The sequence below is a fragment of the Oxyura jamaicensis genome, chromosome 4 (assembly GCF_011077185.1).
Source record: "Oxyura jamaicensis isolate SHBP4307 breed ruddy duck chromosome 4, BPBGC_Ojam_1.0, whole genome shotgun sequence".
Lineage (NCBI taxonomy): Eukaryota > Metazoa > Chordata > Aves > Anseriformes > Anatidae > Oxyura > Oxyura jamaicensis.
Genome location: NC_048896.1, coordinates 27959864 through 27983283, shown reverse-complemented (window position 1 = coordinate 27983283; position 23420 = coordinate 27959864). Strand labels below are relative to the sequence as shown.

Sequence of the window (23420 nt, the reverse complement as noted above, 5' to 3'; positions counted from 1 at the left end):
AGTGGGAAAATAACCACCTCCATCTAACGGGCTTATTTTAGTGGGAAAATAACCACCTCCATCTAACGGGCTTATTTTATCTTCTTCACTATGCACTGAAAGCCATGCTCACTGGGAGCACCAGGGTCATCCATTTTCTGGCATCCAAAAAAGCCATTCAGAAATGAGAAGAGCAATGGGTAAAGAGGCCTTAATAGCAATATTGCAACTAGCCCTCAAACGAGCTTTTCTTTTAATTAAGAAAGGGTAAAAAAACCCTTCTGGTAACTCATTACCTCATGGAATAGGAGGGAACCCCAACTGCTGCAATGACAGTTCAGTGAAGGTCACCCATCCAACACCTTCTGGTAATGCCAGAGCAGCTCTGTGTGTGCTTCAAGCCCCCTTTTCAGCTCCAAGTATGCTTTTTCAAAGCTTCATCTTCTTTCTCAGGAGTTTTCACCCTTCTGCTTAAAGAACCGCCACAGAAATCACCAGGACACCACTAAGCTGTGACACTTCTGGTGCCCCCCTTGTCAGGCAAAACAACATCTAGAGGGAAAAAGTTAATGGCCAAAGAAAAGCTGTAGCTCAGACTACAGTCAGGATTGAAGAGACAGCATGCAAGGAATAACGCTCTATTGTTAGGCCAAGTTTTCTGCAGGTCTGTTCACTTCTGGAGCTCCTTCTTGCAGGACCCAGCCTTCCCGGAGAGCCTTCTCTCTGGGAAGGCTATTCTTGCCAAAGCCTGCATCCAAATTACAATACCCCCTTTTCAACGTGATAAAGTGTAAAGTCATGCCGCAGCTGACTATACCCGAAGGCAAAACCTGATGAGAAGCTAAAAGAGAAATTAAAACAGAAGTTTATCTAATTACTATCTTTGCCTTGTTAACCTAGCCAAAACACTAACTTAAATATGCATCCTAATTTTATGTCATCACCTTGCTTGCCTGGAGCCACTGAAAAATACCAGAATACACAGTGAGATTTCCTGGCATTTCCCCTTCCTCTCTCCCCCGTTTTTGACTGAACCCAAGACTTCAAAAACAATAAAACTGCCTATGTGCCCACAGCGAAGTCAGACCTTCAAGTACAGTACTCCTAGAGAAACCGCAGCAGGAAGAGAATGTATTGGATCCATCTAAAGCAAAACAAATGAAAAGCTCATCTGACACTTCCAAGCGTATCTAGTCAGTGCCTAATCACCTTTCCAGACAATGAGTCCCCCTACTGCTCGGGCAGTGCCTGCTGCTGCTCCCCAGCTCAGCTCGCTGCAATGAGGACACAGCTCCACCAGGCTGAGAACTCCATTACCTGTTTCCAAGGTTCCTGTCCACATCAACACAAACCCCCACTCTGTTGGGATCAAAAGCTGGAAGCTCATTTAATAAGGCAACGATGCTGAATGTACACGTTACCTTGAAAGGTCTGCCAGGAGTTCTTACGCACCTCTCTTCTGACCACTCCATGGCTGTGTACACACTGCTCCAGGACACACCACCACGTCAGCGCCCTCAAAAGCTCTTTGCGAGTACAGAGGGAGGTGTACAAAGTTCTACCAGGTTACTGAGGATACTCAGCAGACACAGGCTGTTGCTTTGTTAATAAAAATGAGAAAAAATGGAATCTGAGTTTCTGCAACTTGCTCTTATCATCAGCCATTAGTCTTGCTTCTAAGTCTACCAAACCTGTCACAGACAGCAGGGAAGGGGAGATGTTTTACACAAGTATGAATGGTACCAGCCTTACTAAGAGGCAGAGAGCTCGACTTTCCTTGAAAGTCCAATCCATCTGGTTTTACAAATACATACACTTAACTTTAATCTAAGCACTATTTACAAAAATACATACAGACATAAAAGAGCATAATAAATTAATAGCTCACAAGAGGCAACAATGACTAATGACAGATCTTACTCTCCTTTCCAGAGAACTGGCTCAAGGGAACATGGCAGATAAAATTACCTAGGTTGACTCTCTGTGTTTCTGTTAAACACAAACTTTGGTATATTCTGAACCGTCTGTGTGATGTTTCCCAGCTGGAAGACATAAGCTTTCCTAAACAATTCAGAACTTTAACGTGACCTTACAGCCGTCCTCTTCTTCCATTCAGCCAAGGGATATGCTTGTTAGTTTATACAGGGTTTATCTTATCCATCAAATTCCCCTGCTCAAACACTGATGTTGCCTACTTCTGGTCATACTGTCGATAGAGCCTGCAAAATCCTCTCCCATAATCTGACTCCTGTTTATAGACAACAGTCAGTAAAGCTGTAAAAAACAGTTATGCAAATCCCTTCATGAGTAGTTACTGCATGAATAAACGAGTCCCAAGCAGACAAATATACTCTACAAATTGTTTTAAATCTACATGCTTGGCCTGTATTTCTTTGATGAAAATTGTCACCGGTGATTATTTGGCACTGCCAAATTTGTAAATATAAATGATGCCTGTTATCAGACTGCTATCTGCACAAGGGCTTCAAGTTCAGAGTCAAACCAAGAAATTCTTGACACTGCTGCAGGCTGTATGGAGAGCTTGCTTTCCCTGTATTTATTGATAGCATGTTATAAAACTGAGATGTGAAAGCACTGTTTTATCTCTAGGACAAATAAAACAGACTGGCATTTCACCAGAGCTTTTCACCTCCCACATCTCACATCGCAGGGATCACTTTCTGAAATCTGCATAGGCTTTTCTCTGTTCACTGTAATGTGATTATACATGGAAGAAATGTGTGTGCATGTGATTGGAACACGCCAATTATTTTCTCCCCTCAATTTGCCTCTTTCTCCCCAAATTGCTAATTCCAACATACTTCCCAGGTGATCACCTTTTTTCTTAGAGTTGAACTGTTTTAATCATTCTGCATTCCCCTTCAACAAACTTCACCAATCCCACTTCTACTATAAGCAGCCCACGAACCTACTGGAATTTGAAAACACTAATATTAAAATACAAAATGAAAGCAAAAACTTTTAACCCTTAAAATACATAAAATATACTAAATATATTAAAAAACAAATATAAAATAAATATATAAAATAAAAATATAAAAATAAATATATAAATAACAGATCATGCCACAGAATGCTGATAAATTCCCATTTAAAAACAGTGTCATTTTAGCTGATACTGCGACTTCTGTTTATGAAAAATGATTAAATCCCAAACAGATGTGACAAGTAAGAGGACAAGTTTGGTGTTGGAGGAGAGGTTGTGGGAAGGGAGAAAAGAAAGCTGCCCATCATTAAGAAGTGAGCGTAACAATCCTTTCTGCAACAAGAGGGAAATATCTCAGAACTGTACTCTGACAACTACTAGATGTCAGAAGTCTGATTTACTGCAATACTGTTCAAATATTTAATTTCAATCAAATTAATATATTAATATTTAGTCTGTAATAATAATCATCACAAGCTGTGGTTCACTGAAATGCTAACTGCAGTTTCATGCCGCCCAGTACCCTACAAAGGTAGGGAAGCCCCATAACACAAGAAAGCAGAACTGGTACAAAGTCACTCGGATGCTGCAAATACATTTTAAAATTTTTGGAAAAGTAATTTTATCTTGGTAGAGTTTATGCCAGATCAGGTATCATCCTTCTTCCTGCAGCTGGTACAAGGCTGCTATAAATACCTCATCGTGTGGTCCGGAAAGGCCGACAAAAATGCGAATCAGTTCTCACATCTGCCCTGGTTCAAATTCATATTGCTTGGCCATGTGGCAGGGCACAGATGTATTGACAAACACTGATGCCACGGACTCAGTGTACAGATGCTGCTCGACTCTTTTTACCACCAAATGTTCAGTTACCAGCACCTGGGATCAACACAATGAATTCCACATGTGAAAGTAGGATTTTCAGCTATAATATTCACAGAATGGTTATGGTTGCCCTCTGGTCCAAACCCCCTGCTTAAGCAGAGCCACCCAGAGCAGGCTGCCCAGGACCACATCCAGGAGGCTTTTAAAGACCTCCAAGGAGGGAGACACCACAAGCTCTTGGGGCAACCCTTGCCAGGGCACCGTCACCCACACGGCACAGAAGTACAGCCTGGTGTTCAGGGGGAGGTTCTTGTGTTCCAGATTTCAAGATAGAGCCAGGCTCTTTTCAGTCCTGGATAATAATTACTGAAAGTTTAAAAACATTTTGACATCACATGATCAACATCTTTTGGCTAGCGTTAAAGTCTTTGAGCCAATGGGAAATTTCTAATTGACTTCAGTGGTGTGTGGATTGGGCCCTTAACCTCCTACCTGTAGCTCATTCAGCTCCAGCTTAGACTTGACAAAATCCTGCCAGCTTCACTGTGTCACTTCATAATAAGCCGTGCTTCAACTGAAGCTAACTGAAAGCTGGAGCTTTTGATGAGTGTTTGCAATTACAACTTCATTTCCCTTCGTCCACTGCACACACAAGTGCCGTAAATCTCTATCATTTTAAATAAGGATTTCAAGGGTAATTTTGGCAGCCAAATAGGAGCATGCATCACGTTTGAAGTACTGTATAATCCTTTTCTCTCTCTCTCTTTTTTAAAGCTGTTGGACACAAATCTCAAAGCCTCGAACAAGCTCAATGCTCACCTATCTCAGATGACATTTTAATTGTAGCTTTTAACTGCACGTAGACTATAGACTAATGGAAGAAAATTGAATAAGAAGCTCTTTGAGTATACATTCAGATGGTGTCTTTACTGAGAATTTCCTTTGCACTACTGAACTTTATACAAATGTGACATCTATAAATACGATTAAATGCAACTAGAACAAAAGCCTTTAAAAATAAACTTAATGGATTTCAGAGTTTTTTGAAAACTTATTTGCAGCTTTATAAGTGTTTAAAATCCACATATCATTTCATAATTCATAGCAGTATGGAAACAGCTTCCTAGGACTCTGTTTCTGCCACCTCCAATTGCTTATTTTTTTTTTTAATTCTGTCCTAAGATCCAGAGCGTGCATATTTGTGTGAATCTTTTTTATTATCAGAGCTAGAAATTGTCATAGGCATGGCTGCTGGTTTGATTTTTTTCCTCTTCTTTCAGCCATCAGCAAATTTATTCTCTCACAGCCAATGTTATGACCCTCATAAAAGATGTTCTCTAGGTGGTCTTCACACGCAAAGTCTTACTGACAGTATTTACATTTGTGAAAACATTTTAAAAGCACTACAGGATGGTCATGCAAAAAAGGGAACCAGAATTCCCACACTTAGTAGCTGTAGGAAACTAAAAGCAATTGAGAAACAGCCCTGAGGCTCTCTCCACATGGTACCACGTTTGTTAAGGTCCTTCCTTCTTTTCCTTTGTAGCAGTAGCATTTAGTGTAATTCTTCCTATGCCTATGAACACTAGAAATAACACGCTGGATAACTGTATCCATAGGCTTTGTTTGTTTGCTGCTGTTTTAAAAATGTAAAGCTTTGTTTTGAGATTTGCAACAACGCTGCTGCCTTGAGACTGTAACAGTTCCTTTCACCATTGACAAAATAAATGACACTGTTGTTGTGCCCTTGCACTAATCATTATATTAAGATTTTTATTGCAAATGATGACATTTATAATAACCATAAGTGGCTAAACGCAGCCAAAAAAAAACATTCAAGTCAAAAAAAGTAGGAATTACTTGGTAAGGAAGGCAGATGTAATAAAGGCTATGAAGACTCTATGGAACATTCATTCCCACTTATCTAAGTCAATATTCAAAAAATGTAAGCTCAACACCTAAACACAAAAACTGCTAGGCAGCTTAGAGGCATGAAAAGTGAAATCCAAATAAAATAGGAAGACGCACTCTGCAGGTAACATACAGAACATTACATGCATAAATATTTTAGCATTAAAATTGCAGAAAGCATGTACAAATACTTGGATAACTATTTCAAGCAAAATACCAATTTGAAGATGAAGGCAATTGAGGGTTTTGATGTCCAGTTATCAATAACTTTTTTTTTTTTTTTTCAGAGAAAAGTGGTGAAGCAGCATTTACTTTCTAAAACTTCACTGAAACTACACCTCATACATCTTGTTGCAAAGGCTGAAAGGCAGACCTTTAGGAACTGAAACTGCAACACTATGCTCATAGCACGCAAGCAGCTAAACTAACAGAAAAATAGCACAATGAAGGAGAATGGCGGCAATGGTGCTCAGCCACCTGCTGCCATCAGCGGGTATCTTTTGGCTGACCTTGGTGAGGATGTGGCACGTGTAAGCCCCTGCTGCAGGCGGCTCTCAGGAGGCAAACTTGAAACCTGCACTCCACAATTTCAAACACGCATTTGCTGATGGGAAATGTAAATATGAAGGCATACCTATTAGAGCAGAGAGCAGTAAGAGCAACGACTCGTACTTCTGTCTAAAGACTAAGGTTTGGAAACACATTTTCGACTATGCTGGAAACTTGACTGCCAGTATTAAAATGTTGTAAATGTTGTAGATCCGTACAAAATAACTCCATGCAGAAGCCTGACTTGAATACTTAAAATAGTTCCTTCTCCTTAATCCACTAAATTATTCTCATTGGGGCAATATTTCCTCACTCAAGAAGAAAATTAAAAATCAAATTTTTCACTGAAGCTATAAAGATGGTATTTTATTTACTTATTTTTACCCAAAAAGTAACGATAGTGTTAAGAAAGTTATCTAGAACTCCGTGAAATAATCTAAATGCATCTTATAATAGTCTACAAAGCCTAAAAATACTGTAAGTCAGTGTGAGTTCTCCAGACTGAAAGAGTGGAATATAAATATGGACTTAAGAAACTCATTCATTCCCAAAAGATTTGAGACCACTTTATACCAGAAATTAAGGAAATAGCCATAAGGTCTGGTATCTTAAAAAAAAACACACACATCACTTAATACAGTTTGTTTTTTTTTTTGTTTGTTTGTTTGTGCTTTGTAATTTAAGTTACCTTGGCTTCCCAACTATAATATCCAATTTTGAGCAGGAATTGAAATTTTAAAAGTTCATACGAAGTTACAGTCCTAAATCCCACTACCTCTATTGGAAAATTAGTGTTTAAGTCTATAAGGCCTTTTGGAAAAACATCTAGAAATAAAGATTTAAGTATTTACACCACATGCATTAGATTTCAAATATGACTGAATAATTTATTCCAGAATCGTACAAATTAAGGCGCTTGAATCTAAACCATGATACGTTGCCTGATGAAGGATTAGTTATTTGATCCTAAAAATCAGCCCAGGGAGCGCAGAAAGTCTGGTTGTTTCCTAGCTGTAGTTAAATGTCTCACAAAGCGTTAGGAAAGGTTTTGTATCTGCACTACAGAAACTAGCTGCAAGCTACAGAATAACCACACCAAAATCAGCTTTTTCCTCCCCAGAGTTGATAGTTGTCTCAAAACCAGAAAACAGAGTAATAGAAAAAGACGAACACAGATTCATTTAACAAGCACCACAAAGAACTGAAGCAGGCTGAAGTTCACCATTCAGGACTCGTTACAGCCAAACTCTTGCTATTTGTTTAATCTTTGCTAGTTAAAGAAGTAAATACTAATTAGCCAATAAAAGCTTACTGTTCTCCGCCAATGCTTTTGGGATAGGTTTGCTATCTGTAAGTTGTATTCATATTGCTAATACTATTTTAAAAAGGCAACACCATATTATACCTTGTATAAGACAGACCCAAGGGCTGCAGGGCATTGTCATTGTCAAATATTTGTTTCTTCTCAAGTCATGCCAAAGTACCTGTCAAACAACTGGTGTGAATCCCCAAACGCGTGAATCTGGCCATTAAAAACAAACTTTGTGTATAATTTCTAAACATCTCTACAGATTTACATACAGGCTAATATTACATCATTCATTCTGACTTATTTGAATATGGTGCCCTTGCCACATTTTGACAGCAGTCACTTGCCCAAGCCATTGAAACAGGAGAGAAAAAGAAAAAAAAAATGAAAGAAAGAAAAAATGTTCAAGCGGTATCCCTGTCCCTTCAGAACAAGCAATCCATCAGCATTAAAACAAGAAATCCCTTTCTCAGGAGCAGTCTATTCTCCAGCAGCATCTTAATCAAATATGATTTTGTTCTGCATTCCTTAAGCCTGAACAACTGAGGGTTTTTTTTCTGGAAATTAAGCTATATTAATGACTAATACCACCACCAAAACAACCCCCTCAGCCCCAGGTTCCTCAGTCTCTCTTAAGGACAGTCAGAAAGCCACAAAAGACAGACAGAGCACTCCATGGCTTTTAAACAGATACTACCACATTTTAAACACGTGCATGTTTGCAAAAGCTCTAAGCCTCTATTGCTCAAACCACTTGTGGTTTCTCAGTACTTCTTTTTTGAATGATTGTGTCTTTATAAAATAAACATGTTTGAGACCAAATTACTTGCGTGTCTGTTGGGAATAATTATAAAATTAGCTTGTTCTAATTTACACTTGTGGGTTTTAAAAACATACCGTCGCGAGTCTCCTGGTGAAACCCAAGTCTGGCACGTCAAACATGGTTTAGATCATGTACGTGGACTTTGATTTTCTCAATGCAGTAGTCTGATCTCTACAGAAGGCTTCGTCCTTTTTTTCTTTTTTTTCTTTTTTTTTTGGGGGGGGGCATAATTCAGCAAATAAGTATTCCCATTTGTTGGTCTCTACAGACACTTGTGTTCATTCAACATGCCAATAGGATGTGCAATATATTATGCAAATAATTGAACTGCAGACGTACAGCAGTGATTATCAACATGTGGTATCTGCAAGCTGAGTTTCAATAGTTGACAGTATGCTGCTCAGCCATAACATATCAGAATTTTGGCTGCTGAATACCTCAGCGTGCCAAAAACACGATGGAAGGACATGCTACAGTTCCCAATACATTCCCTAAGAATGTATTTGAAGACTAGCTAGCACTACTCTGGACAGCAACACGTGACTTATTTTTAACTGCGTCCTTCAGTCCCACTGATTTCAATGATCTAAGCCACATTTTCCAGGAAGGGAAATCAGCACATTATCACAATGCTTCTACTGTACTATCTTGGCACAGGACATTAAATTTTTGTGCATTAGGTAGTTGTTGCTAGAGATAATTTCCAGGGAACTGCGGTGATCAGCTTATTTCCAAATGCTTTTTGCTATTCTAGTACACAACAGCAGTTGACACGGTCAGTATTTTAATACTGATATTCCAGGATTCAGCTAAAACAGGCTTAGTCAACAATAATCAGCTTAGACAGATCAAAGTCTTACTCAGCTTCCTCCTCTTTTGCTTTCAACTTGCCACTCATCACCTTTTCAGCAATGTACTTGCAACTCCATGGACCCACATGACATGCATTCGTAATGAAAATTGCTCGTTGTTCCAAAGGACATCACAGGCTTGTATCCATTCCCAGTGGCAAGAACAACTTGTCAGGCCTCCTATAGTTTGCCTTTTTTATCCACGGCCAGAGAGACAAACCATATTTTCTGTACCAAGATACGGTGGTTTTGGATCCTGTGTTTACATCTTGTTTTGATCCCTCAAGGTTGCAAAGGTTAAGTTATACTGGCATTGGCACCACATTTTTTTTAACCTTATTTCCAAATTCATCTTCTCATGAAATACCTGAACAAGCTTTTTCTTTTAGATCCCACAGAAGCTAATACTTTGGACAGCAACTTTTCCATGTATAGTGTGGTTTCCCTGCAATATACCTCCAGAGACTCGCATTCCCAACCTGCCCCAAGCTTTAGTTCTTCCAGGTCTACGACCCCCTCCATCTCCCTCTTTATCTTCCTCTTTCCCTCCTTTGCTAAAAATAAAAAATAAATAAAATAATAATAATAATCCCGAGTCCCACATTCTCTTGGAGTTAGGGTGGTCCTTCCCAAATCCTGCACCTCACCAGTCAGTGGTGGATACCACCCTGTCACCTACAAGCTTCTTTCTTGCACTCCCTTCACTGACTCCTGGACAGCAGGTACTGTCCGGTTCAGAGGTCTGGCTTTATATTTTGATAATTAGATTCCAATCAATAAATGGAAATATCCAAAATAAACAAGTCAAGAAAATGTCTGACTTCCTGGAAAGTCAGGCTCCCCCAGTAAAACAAACATTTGAGCAGTGTCAAAGATCTGTTCATGTTTAAGGAAAACAACCACCCTATTTTCCTTGCTTCATTTGTGACATAATGCTTATTCCTGCATTTTGTTTCCAAAAACATCACAAAGAAGGTCAAGCTCCTTTGAGGCAAATATTATTATTGGGGATAGCCTTTGCTTTCTGACACAGCCCCATTCAGTGGGAAGAATAAGCAGAACAAGCATGTGCTCTGCTGTTGAACAGACCAGTCTGAAGACTGTTGCCGCCCCAAGGAGTTCTTGATTTCAGAAAAGGGTCAGGGAAGAAAGAATTAAAACACACATGGGAGGATTGCTGGGTTTGGACTTAAAATATGTTACAATGGAAAAAAAACACTGTCGTACGTTGGGGTTGGGAAAGACAGAAGACAAAAGGACCCGAGATACAATGCCAGTCTATGACATTGACGTGGACTACTCGCAAAAGCAAGCACAATCTCATTTGCAGTCTGCTTACATCTCCAGTTTTCAAAGCGCACATCCCATGCTCATACAGATCAGAGTTTAAAACTTTCAGTGTATAACATAGAAGTATATAATGGTGAAAATACAGCTAAATTAAGACAACACTTAAGGGCAGTCTTTTTGTAGCAGACTAGGAGAGAAGGTAGGGGACAGTTAATGCATTTTTCTTCATGAAGCCTGCAGCCACTGTGTGAGTATTTAACCTGACAGAGTAGTTACGGTGTGGGGAAGTGAGAGAGCTCAAACTACAATGTGTTTTTTTTTTATTATTTTTTTTTCTTTTTTCTTTTTTTTTTTCCCCCAGCGACAGCATGAAGTGATTCTACCCTGCATAGCTTAAGTTCCTCCCACGCCTCTACACAACCACTGATTCATCACAGACAGGAACCAAATCTGTCACTGATTACATTTGGGAAATTCTGTCTAAGTATAATTTTTAAGCCCTGCTGCGTACCGATAAACTTTGAGCATGAACTCCCAGCTCCTCCACTCCCACGGAGTAACCAAGCCCAAGCAAAGTGCTGCTGATCTCTTGCACAGGCTGCTCTGTGTACCCACTGGGAACCACGTGTCCCAAAGACTTCAGACATACTTAATTTTTCCAAACAGGGAAAAAAGTGCACTGAGTTGGATCTTGCCTTTTACATATATCACCGGGCAATGTTTAATGGATGCTCAAGAAGCATGCAGTGATCTCCGAGGAGGAATAATTTGGGTTCAATGCTCAAAAAATGCAAGAGCGTGCTGTTTCACTACAGGTTTGGGCTTTATATAGCAAAAGTCTTACAATGGGAAGAAAGGTACTTGACTAGCAAATCAACACGTTAGATAAAGTACCACTAAATATTTAAAGGTATCGATTTAAATGAGCTCTCCAGTGTGGAGAGGAAGAAAAAAAAGCAGACTCAATTACATCCTAACCCAGTAAATCCTCATTTCCTTCAACGTGGTTTTGCCAGAATGAGATTAAGCTCAGGGCATATTAATTTATCTGTAAATTATTATTAATACACTGTCATGTATGTTAGCATAGCGATTTTTCCCCCTGCATCTTTAGCGATCGAACGCTGGAAGAGATTCCTTTACTGAGAGCCCATGGGTCCTCCCAACAGATGTACCATTTCAACAGGAGTATTTCTCCATCCTTTCATGATGGATTCAGAATTCACCCAACAGCAGTTTAGACTTTGAGATTATACATGCTGAGTGAACAAAAAGACGAGTCAAAATGTGAATTTGAACATTCAAAATGAGGAGCAACAGCTTCACAAGCTGCAAGGGACTAGAAGGACACTTGCACCAAGGTACATTAGGAGGATTTTACTGAACTTAAGGGATTTTTTTATTTTATTTTATTTTTGTTTTTATTTTGCATTTAGGATGGAGTAAGTGATCAAAGCTAAAGCCCAGGCTCAGAAGCTAGTCAAAGAACTTGAAAGAACATTTTTATGCCAACAATAATTTCATTGTATATTTTGCTAAGCCAGAAGCCAATGGAACTCTTAACGTCTACCCACCTATATGACCTTAAGGGTACAAATATGATTACAGCTCTCTTATACCCTGAAGTTGCAGGCTATAGTACGTTAAGCATCTGTAAACTGATAGAACTACATTCATACATAGCGGCATGATGATGCTGCTTTACTGCTAAAAATGGTATAACACTCTCTAGGAGTATCTCCAAATTTAAAGCTACGTAGGCACTAAAACAAAAGTCTGACCTCATCAAAACGCATTACTGCTTTCAATTAGAGTTTGCAGCCTGTCAGATAAAAAATGGTACGCGAATAGAAATTGTATCAGACTTGGGCAACCTACCCACATCGCACTGCATGAAGGACACACAGATAGCTGACCTGCTGCACATACGGTCACTGTTAACCCAAACCAACCCAAGTCTTTGCAGCTGTCACAATGAAACCTACCTACAGACGCTTTCAAAATTTGCCAAAAGGGGATAAGGAAAGCCAATAGTTTCATGCTAATTTCAAAATTTGTAGTTAAGAAGTCAATACTAATTTACACAGTACACTTTCAAATATTTTACAGGTTTTAATTTAACTCACATTCTGTATGTAAATAGTTATGACAAGTCAGACATTTTAGCACAACAGGAAGCAAGGGCCATTGGGGAAAACATCTCAGAGATGACTTTCAGATTTGTATCCCCTTCTGTCCCCTATTTACGATAAGAAGTGGGATAGACATTTGCTGCTTACTTCTGAAGGCATATCTCAATTAAAATAGGTCTTAAGATCCTTAGCAAATTATGTCAAACCTCTGTGCTCTCATACAGCAATACAGAGCCATAAATACAGCACCAGGCAAGTCTGCACATTTTCCTTAAGTAGTAGCATGGACAGAACTTTTTTTATTTTAAATAAATAAATAAATAAATAAAAAGACCTCTTACTGAATGTGTAAGTATGATGGAGAGCACTTGGGCAGGCCATTTCAATGGCATATGGAAAATGTCACAAGTTCCAACAGTAGAACAAATTGCTGTCCACTTTGTCATGTTGATCTACATGTACTTGCTTATCTTCAGAGCTTTTACTGATACCTGTGCTAGAATTACACATTCCATTCCCAATACAGGTTATGTTATCACACACTGAACTTACTACAAAGCTCAGAACTTGAAAAAAAAACACAGAATAAACAAACCCTCCATTGACAAACTTTCTATGAGCTCATAATAATGAACAGTGTCTTATCTTTATCAACAGATGCTGTCTTACCTTTATCAAGAAAAGCTGAAACGTCCCTTTCTCCTATTCAGTCTCCAAGAACAAAAGAAGTCAACTCCACCCTGTGGGCAAAGAACATTTTTTAAATGATTAGCAATATTCTGAAAGAAAGTTTAATTCATTACAAAACAATATAGACCTTCCAATTCTGTCATGAAAACCAGGTAAAGATATTGTACCTGGAAAAAAGCCCAATGATGGCATATGATTCTGTATTTACTACATGATTTCAACAAGTTACATGGTAAATGCTCCTATGAATAGCAATGCACTGATAATGAAATATTCAGCAACACTATTTCATGAGGAAAACTATACTTTTGTGAATTATGTCAGCTTCCAAAATAAACTGGTACCACTGCAGCCCCCATGAAATCTTTGACCACACAGGCTTCCATTGCATCTTAACAGAGGCCATGGAAGAACAAAATGTGGTACGCATTGTTAAAAATACTAGATGCCCTAATAAGTCACATCCTTGATGCACTAAAGACCATCCCTGCTGTCTGTTGTAATACATATACAAACCCAAACACTTCAATGGGAGTAGGCTGGAACATGGATGGCAACAGATGTTACAGAACTTAGTGTGAGCTTAACAGTGAAAAGTATTTTAAGGTTAGAAGCAAAAGAAAATAAAGAAAATGGACTGAACAAAGGCACAAGAGCACAGAGGCAAGGAGAAACAGGAGGACAAGAGCTTTTGCTTTTCACAAACCTCTTTAATTAACCACTCCATTATCACACTAGAATGCAAAGCAGAAATTATTCATTTAGACAGCTTCTGTAAAACCTTTACAATGTCACTGCTTATCTTATCTAAAGTAGTTTTTACACATATCAGCACCAATTCAAGAGTTGCAGAATGGCTCAATTTCATTCCTATCCCAAACAGTGGCCAAATATTTATCATTTCCTTCACAATACTGGAACAGCTAGAAATTTTGCAAGGCCATAAACAGAACTGATTTGTTGATAATGGTCTGATTCAAGTAGCAGTCCTTGTTCCTATAGCAGATTTGTTATCCTCCAGTTGTTATAAACTGATGTTTGAGAGGAAAAATTAATGCTGTTTGTTATTAGGGAAAATACCTAAGTAGCATTTTCTCAGCATTTTGCCACCAATCATGTTTATTTTTAAAAAACCTGCAACTAGCTTATAACGATGTTCTTAATTCACAGTGTATGTTACTGTTCTTTTTTCTGGAATAACTTAAAAGAAAAGCACCACCACTTTTGTTCACAGTAGTTCTATGAGCATTCATATACAGAAAATAAACTGCTGCAATAAGTTGTGATACTTTGGTTTTGTTTTGTTTTTTTCCAATTGACACAGACCATCTGCTAATGGTTAATAAGTCTTCCCCCAAATACTTGTAACCTTGGCATTTTATGAGTCCTCGTGCATCTGCAACCATAGAACAGTTTGGGTTGGAAAGGACCTTAAAGACCACCAGTTCCAACCCCCTGCCATGGGCAGGGACGCCTCCCACCAGACCAGGTTGCCCAAAGCCCCATCCAGCCTGGCCTTGAACACCTCCAGGGACGGGGCATCCACAGCTTCTCTGGGCAGCCTGTGCCAGAGCCTCACCACCCTCTGAGTGAAGAACTTCCTTCCCAATCTATATCACCCCTCTTCTAGTTTAAAAACATTTCCCCGTGTCTTATCACTATGTGTCCATGTAAAAAGTCACTCTCCATCTTTTCTATATGCCCTCTTTTAAATACTGGAGAGCTGCAATGAGATCTCCCCAAAGCCTTCTGTTTTTCAGGCCGAATGTTCCCAGCTCTTTCGTTCTTCACAGGAGAGGTGCTCCAGCCCTCTCATCATCTTTGTGCCCCCCCCCTCTGGACCCACTCTAACAGGTCCACATCTAATATATCTCAGTAATATATATAATAAACAGTAATATATAATTCAACTTATAATCTAAATCAAAAGATTTAGTGACTTATTTCCCTAGAATCATTAGAGATTCTGAAAACTTCCTTTTTCAATGCTAAACAACTTTAAAAGAGCCTGGATATTGGAGATCCTACCCTTTTACTTACATCAAGTTGTGTACTTAAGGTCATACCCTTTCCAAAACATTAAGTTCAGCGTCTGAACGCTTTGGTATTTAATACAAAGCTCCAGGTCAAAAAGGTGTGCTTTTCTCTTAAACTCTGCAAGCACAGAAACTTAAACTTAGTATTGGGCCTTATACAGTCAGGGATTTCATGAATCTGCTGATACTATGGAAGCAAAAGGCTGGGAAACACTACAGTAATCATAAAAGCATCCTGTTTCATAAGACAAGGAAGCTTTTTGCCACAATTGATATTTTTTTTTCACTTTAGAAGAGTAGGTGAAAAACATTTTCATAGGTCTCTCGTGTTCATTCAGGGAAGCTGCCCTTTTCCCTCTCGTGCCATTTATCAGCCTCACAAGCAAAAGCTGAGAATGGCACAGATTGGAATAATTACACAGATAGTTTGGGCCTAATTAAACAAATTACTCAAAATCAGCAGTATTTAAAATCTATTGAGAAAATGAATAGATGGCATCAAAAAGTTTCTGAAGGAGACAGATTATAGAAAAGTGCTACAACATGAGGAGTTACAGGATTTCACTCGATGCATCCTCTGTGATGCAAAAAGACTTATCTCAATGAAAAACCCAGTGAGAAATTCTGTTCTATACAGTGTTTACCTACGTCACAAACGTGCAATTGGACTGCAATAGATCATTCTACTGGCCACTGGGTTTCATTGGTGGGTTTACTTTATAATTTACACCAAACTGTGATAGCATAAAATCAATTTAGTGTATTTCCAATCATCTGTACCTACAAATTTTATTAGGGAAGAAAAGTAATTGCAATATAGACAAGAAGCTGAGTGTGCACATCATGCTAATCACAAAGACAAAAGGATCTCCTCTGAAACAGAATCAAGCCCCCCCCTCCCATGAGACTCACATGAAGAACTAAATGATCTTAAAATAAGGCAGAATCACAACAAAATAGTGGTTCTTCTAAGAGGTGTGACATTTTAAGTTTGCAATTCTAAAGTGGCATATCAGTGAAACAAGGAGAAGGCTCTAAAAAGAGGGAAAAAAGATCAGAAGATTCAGCAAAAAAAGATGAACCTTCACCTGAGGAGGAACTAAGCGAAAAGAAAGAAGTGATTTCACCAAGAGAATGGCCATCAGTGACAAATCACGAACTCTTCTGTCCCACACACAAGCAAACACAAGTGGATACTACAGCACACGGGCTGGCAGGATGATGACAGTTCACCAACCTACACAATTCACATATACATTTAAATTTTCCGCATAAGTTTCCTAGGTTCCCTAAGGCTGATAACAGTGTTTGTTATCAGCAAAACACAAGTCTCTTTCTTACAGCATTCTTATATTGTTACAGAAATAAAACCACTGCTGCTCTGCCATACGCTGAAGGCTCATCTATTTCAATCCATTTCAGTAACTCAGCCTTATTCAGTTTTTCTGCTTATTCGGTTATAGTGCAGCAAATTAGTGCTGCCTGAGAGACTCAGACAGCAAGCACTAAAAATCACAGGTGACCTCCAATGCAACAAAGTCCTTGTCTACTTCAGCTTCTCTCTCCACTCTTCCTTCTGCTTTCCCACACCCACACATATGCTTTTCATGCACAAGCTCCATGCGGCTCAGGCAATCACACACTGAGCCATCTCCTCTCACTATTAGAACAGAAAGTACTTATCTAAACAGTCAGCATGAAACCTGAGCCATCTGTTTCCAACTGAAGTCCTATATATATATATATATATTCAGACTGTCTTTTGGACTGATATATTCAAATATTTTATTGGTATAAGAACACTAAATGCTGCCCTTCCAGTCTCAAAAGTCTCTCCAAAGGAAAAAAAAAAAAAAAAAAAAAAAAAAAATAAGGAATGACAACCCTACAATACACAAAAAAAGGAATTAGGTTTCAGAATTTGCTGCAACTGTCCCCGTAGCATGCAGAAGTACTGCAAACCACAGGAAGACTTCCTGTACTTCCCCTGCAGCCTGTAGGTTCACTCCAGCAAACAAATGCAGCTGACGAACAGGACTGAAGTGCCAAACCTTTGCAGTCCAGCTGTCACTCATCCTGGAGCTACCCTCCTACACTGCACACCATGCTTGGGGACACCTCTCTACCATGAAAGGTCCCAACACTGGAGCTAACACTGTTCCACTTGCTTGCACAGAGAACTTGAGAATCCAATACTCAACCAGGGTAAGAGCAGGAAAGGGTCTTGATCAGTGGCTTTCACTTATCCATCACTTCCCACATGCTTTCACTCAAGTCTGTAAAGCAAAGAAGCTCAAGGAGTAAAGTTTACTTCATCATGCAAGCAAATAGGTCAGATTTATCCCAGGATTAACAGGATATAACACAGCCATAAACCAATGAAATGACATAGGCTGCCGTTGCTTGGCACTAATTTTTTTTTATTAATTTATTTTTCTTAGATTTTAGGGAGTTATTTTGCTTTGCTTTAAAAGCAAATTATAAATTCTATAAATTCTCAATTGCTTAAGTCTTTGATTTCTGAAAGACTGATAAAGAGCTTCAATACATACGTAATAATGCACTCCACTTGAAAGGATTTCAATGCCTATCAGCCAAAACGCAGTAACACTGTACTTGTTCCCACTTCACAGAAAACAAACCAAGAAACTAAACAAATGTTACTGCTTAAAACCAGGTCAACTCAGAAAATACTTTCTATCAAGTTCAAGAACAAACAAAATGAGACAGTACAAACAGCCCCTGAGTTTATATGGCTCTATTAAGACTAATCAGCGTTGTCAATATTGGAATACTGTATTACAGCCAGTCGTGAAATTAATACTTGAGACATTCTAGTGTTGTTTTTTGCTCAGAAGTAGAGGAGGAAAGGTACTACAAAAATCACGTGCATTGGCATTATGAGTCATCTGTTTATACTTCTTAAAGCAACTACCAAGGTATGTTTGAGGCAGGTAAGTTTAAGGGAAGAGTGAGAAAATACATTTCAGAGGAGTAAGGTTAAGAATTTAACTGTGGCATCCAAATACACTTAACAACTGGAAATTCATTTCCAGGCTCAGGCACAAGCTGAGCCCCGAAGACCTATTTTGTTCTCTACGCAAAGACTGGCTGGCACTATTACTAGAAATGCTGAGCTGGTGTAACTACATTTTCCACATGAAGTTTACACAAACTTTTATTACAGAAATTGGAAGGAGCACTAGGTATGGACTGGAAGGAGAGTACTGTGTGCTCCATGAAAATGACTTCAATACCAACACCAAGGCACATTAGAGAAGACAGAACATGAAACCACATGACTAAAGCACATATGTGTATTTGACGCACAAAAGGGCATTTGATAAGCTTGCTGTCAACTGAAAAACGTCCCAAGAGTGAACTTACAAAGGTGAATTGCACACATTATACAAGATCAGATGTGATGAAGGACTTTCCAAGTAGGAGCACATAACCAGCAGCCAGCTTCACTTTTCTGCAGCGGGTGCTCATGTGAGGCCTAAAAGCCACTGCAATCTCCCAAGGCACACACCTGGCTCCACCAGATACCCAGGGCCACGTGGTTCCCCAGTTCCCACAGATTAGGAACAGGACCCCCACGAACACCAATTCAAGAAGGAACCACAAGCCTTCTCTTTCCAACACATGCTCTACGTTGTAACTTGACATCATCCTGAAAGGCATAGAGGGTCTCCCGGAAGGCCTACCTTCCCAGCTGAATCTGTAACGTCTTGTTGACGCAGTAGGCCACAACCATAGAATGCCCACTAACATAATATTTATAAAATAAAGCATCTAAAATCATTTCTGGGTGTGCTTCTGTAAATTCCAAGCCTATTCCTTTGAAATAACAGGATTATGTCAATAATGAAATATGTTAATATATCTACCCATGCCATGTCAAGCACGCAAGATAGCTATAATTAGAAAAGCTAACAAAAATGTTACAAGAATTCAAATTTTGTTCTAGTTTGGTTTTGTGTAGATTTTTGTTTGTTTGTTGTTTTAATGATGCTAAAAATTTAAGTAGATAGAGAAAAAAACGCACAAATTACAAGTCCTTTCAGGCTGATGTAGTGAAAAGCAAGGAAGTTAAGGCATTCATTATAAAAGCAGTAATTTTTAAAACCTCCCTTGTTGTAAAATGCTATTACCATTTTAAAAAAGGGACAAGATCTTTTTTTCACCTGTTTCTAGGCTCCACATAGGAAAGCATTCTGCACTTTGTATTAAAAATAAATAAATAAATAAATTCACCACATACTGTAAATAAAGAGGGCTGAACTGGGGGGGAAGCAGGGGATCCAGAACTTCTCTCTTAAGTGACATTACCAAGTTGCCAAATTAAGCTACAAGAAAAATGACTGACATCTCCATCATATATGAGGAGGCTTCATTACTTCAAAAGAAGAGGAGAAAAAGGGTAACTTTCCATCACGCATAGTGCTTGCTCCAAGAAATCAGACTATAAGAAGGGAAAGATAAAAACCATTTGAGTACCGAGCAATTTGTCAACCAAATGGAAAAAATGCACCTTACCATAGCAGAAATATAGTTACTAATTCACTGCAGTAGAAAGTAATTTGTGAATTGAATCTCAGGACATTTTCTTTCACCTGTCTTTAGCTCAGAGTCAAACGTTTTTGAACTATATTGATTGCATACTAAGTATGGTTTTGTCTGTCACACATACACACAAAATATATAGTGTGAATAAACTGTATAAAGATTGGGAATGATTAGAAGCATTATACCATGGAAATACTACATAGGCACGAAGAGCACATAACATTACCCTTGAATAATTAAGGGTCAATAGGTCAGTACTCACACGTAGACCTTTCCTCAAAGCAAGGTTACCAAAGTGACCTACCCCAAACCTCCTGACTCCTGCTGTATTTTTTGCCCATCTCTGCTCCAGGTTTTCCACGTACTTGGAATTCCACAGATGGTCCCCATCGCCCCCAAAGAAATGCTCTTTCCAGATGAATTCCCCAGAACAGGGCTTTATTTCTTAGAAAGCAGAGGGATATTTTCCAGAAATTCATGATTCCCAGTAGTGCAACAACTTGCTAATACTTAGTCATTCTATAATCTTAAAAAATCTGGTAGAAGTTTAAACACATTTTCAAAGGTTACTGATATTCCCATAAATACTGGAAGCTCTCTGCCCAGCATCTGATAACGTATGTCACAGGATTTGGCTATTGCCTCTCATCGTTTCAATTCAAATAGCATATTCTTAATAAAGCCTGTGCTAATACAACACTTTTGAAGTTTTAGTCAACTATTTTAAACACGGTATTCTAATGCCCTTTAACACACAAAAAATACTCAAGATCCCAGCAGTACAGTCTACTGCTTTTTCTGAGCATTTTATTACCTTTGTTGATGTTAATGATTTGCTAAGCTTATTTCCCTTCAGCTAGTCTTTGTGTTTCTCGGAGTTCTTTCAAAATTGCTTAAGTAACAAAAGACATTACAACACAAAGATAAAAGGAAAGATAGCTTAGTATATGATTTTCCCAGCTGAAGTGTCACACCTCAGCACACACAGCTGTGCCCATCAACTCCCTTCATGCCATCGCAGTACTGGAATGATAGATACACACCCCCTTTGGCAAAATACTGGTCATTTATCACAGACCCTTTTCATTCATATTCCGTGTTTAGTAATCCTGTTCCCGGATTTCTGCTTAGATCTCTGGAGTATGTACATATGTAAATGACACAGTATTGTCCTTCCTGCATTGTATCTGCATTCTACACAAAGGCCAAAAGGCAGACTTCTATCTTAAAATAAATTTAGCATAATTAATAACAGTTTAATAAGTTGTATCCTCTCTGTACACAGACATATCTCCTCCAAATGCTAAGTGGACATTAATTGAGCATGTTTATAGGGAAAAAGATGAGAACGCCTGTAACTCAGATGATACTGAAATGTATACAAGGAAAATCTTTAATTTCCTATATTAACATAGTACTTTAAGGGGAAGTCAAAGAGAGGTAAACATGAATTAAATGAGAATAAAGGAAATCTTGATTTAATAATTGATTTTTAATCTCCTTTGCATTTATACTTCATGGACCTTAAAAAAAAAATCTCATTTTCACCGGCCTGCTGTAACCACTGAAACAAACATTAACTCTAAACCAAATTAAAACAGGATCTTAAAGTACCAAAAGAGTTCACTAAAGGTACGTTATGCAAGTGGCAAAGTAAGTTTACCTAAATGCTCTTTCATTTGAAACCAAGTTGCTGAATAAAGAAATTTCTACCAAAAGGGTTTATTGTAATTCTTGGTTGCATTTTTAAAGGTTTCTAAAACAAAGGTAGGTGCATGGGAGCATTTTTTTTTTTTTTTTTTTTTTTTAACATGCCTGTGGGCATGTCTGTACATCCACCATGTCTTAAGAGTCCCCTGCCTAGCAAAGAGCTGCAGCGCGTGGCACTGCTCAGCTCCAGTACTGCTCACTCCAGCTCCCCCAGGATGCAGTCGTTTTATGCCCATGGTCCCACGGGACACATTCACTGGCCCCAGAGGTTCCCCAGGATAATCAGGTCCTTATCAAACCTAATTTTAAAAAGGCAGCTCACTTGAATGCTTTGCTTAAAGATACAATTATTACCAAATCTTAGATCTTTAAATAAGGTTAAATACTCTACTTTGCTATACTGTTCCTCATACTTACAGGCTTTATTTTTAATTTTTCAATCAATTTTTGGCAACCCAGACAGACCAGTGATTTTGCTTAGTTTTCGCCACCTCCATTGTAGCTGACTCAAGCTTGATTTCAAATGTCTGCAGAATGTATTTGGTGTCTGAACTACTAATCCAGAGATGTATTTTTCAACTTGTTTCCTTAGAAGGTGATGGAATCAATTCTATTACTGTTATTTTCAGAAAAACTGAAGGAAGTTCAAAGACCAGTGTTTCTTTTTAAATAGAGCCAGCCTTTGAAATTCAACTACCTGCCAGTCATCTCTCTAAAATGCCTTTTTAAGCAGTTCACGTAACATAGCAAGTAATAAACATACGACAAAACTTCAGCAAGTATGAAAAGACAGAAAAAAACACACATGCCATTTCTGTTTCTACCTACACATACAATATAAATTAAGCATAAGGTAACAGTAGCTTAACTAATTCTATTAATCTCTATGAATAAGCGTTTCATTTGGCCATTTTCACATCCTGTAATTATTCCAGAGGAAACACAGGTTAAAGGTTCAACTAGCACTTAAAATGTCTCCTAAACTGTAATTATATCTACAAGACTTAGCCTGTGGGTAAAATTTGGAAACCTATGACACAAAGCATTTATTTTTCTCAAATACTCTGTGGAGTCCAATTATTCCAAAGATATATATATATATATTTTTATTATTCATACTCAGTTGTATGCAAAGCATGCCTCAAACTGAAAAGCTATCTGAAACCTTCAAAATTTGGGCCATGAAGCATTATTACTGAGCTATAATAAATGATTGAAATGGAATCATGAGCTCCTTCCCAATGTTCATTCAAAGAAAGCATCATAAAAGCAGAGTTACAGCTGTAGCTATTGCTCCATCATTTTCAAAGATGGGAGGAGAGCCCACAAAGTATACATGTCATGATATACCTCTTTAGATAAATTATGCTATTAGGAAAAAAAAATGCAACTATAAAATGGAAGTTACCTGACATACAATGGGAAGATGCCGAGAAGTGAGCATTCAGGACAGGCCTGAATTCAAGTTAAGTAGATAATATACTACAACGAAAGCATCTTGCAGTTGTTATCTATAGAGTACTCTATTCTCATTCTTTCCATTAAATATGCAAAAGTGACATATGCAGCATGCATTAAACAAAACATTCATTTCCCACCAGCATTTTACAAGTCACCTAAATAAAAGGCTGTTTGTTTGCCATTATTAACAACACTCTGATTTTGTTCGGCCATGGCCGCTAGTGTTTTTTTTTTTTGATGTGAAAGCATCAATGGGAGTTTTTCATAGTGAAACTTGCAGGCATCAATTCAAAGTCCGGGTAGTGAAAAAATAACTGCTTCACTACTCATTGCAAATG

The 23420-nt window shown here is 38.4% G+C and overlaps 1 protein-coding gene across 5 annotated transcripts in view; it reads right to left on the bottom strand.

The window, feature by feature from the left end:
- Positions 1-23420, bottom strand: part of BMPR1B (bone morphogenetic protein receptor type 1B) — a 258427-nt gene that overhangs the window by 185081 nt on the left and 49926 nt on the right. For all 5 annotated transcript variants that reach the window (XM_035325734.1, XM_035325736.1, XM_035325738.1 and 2 more), the window contains exon 2: positions 13286-13356. The gene's annotated coding sequence lies outside the window, so the exon portion shown is untranslated. The remainder of the gene's footprint in view (positions 1-13285; positions 13357-23420) is intronic.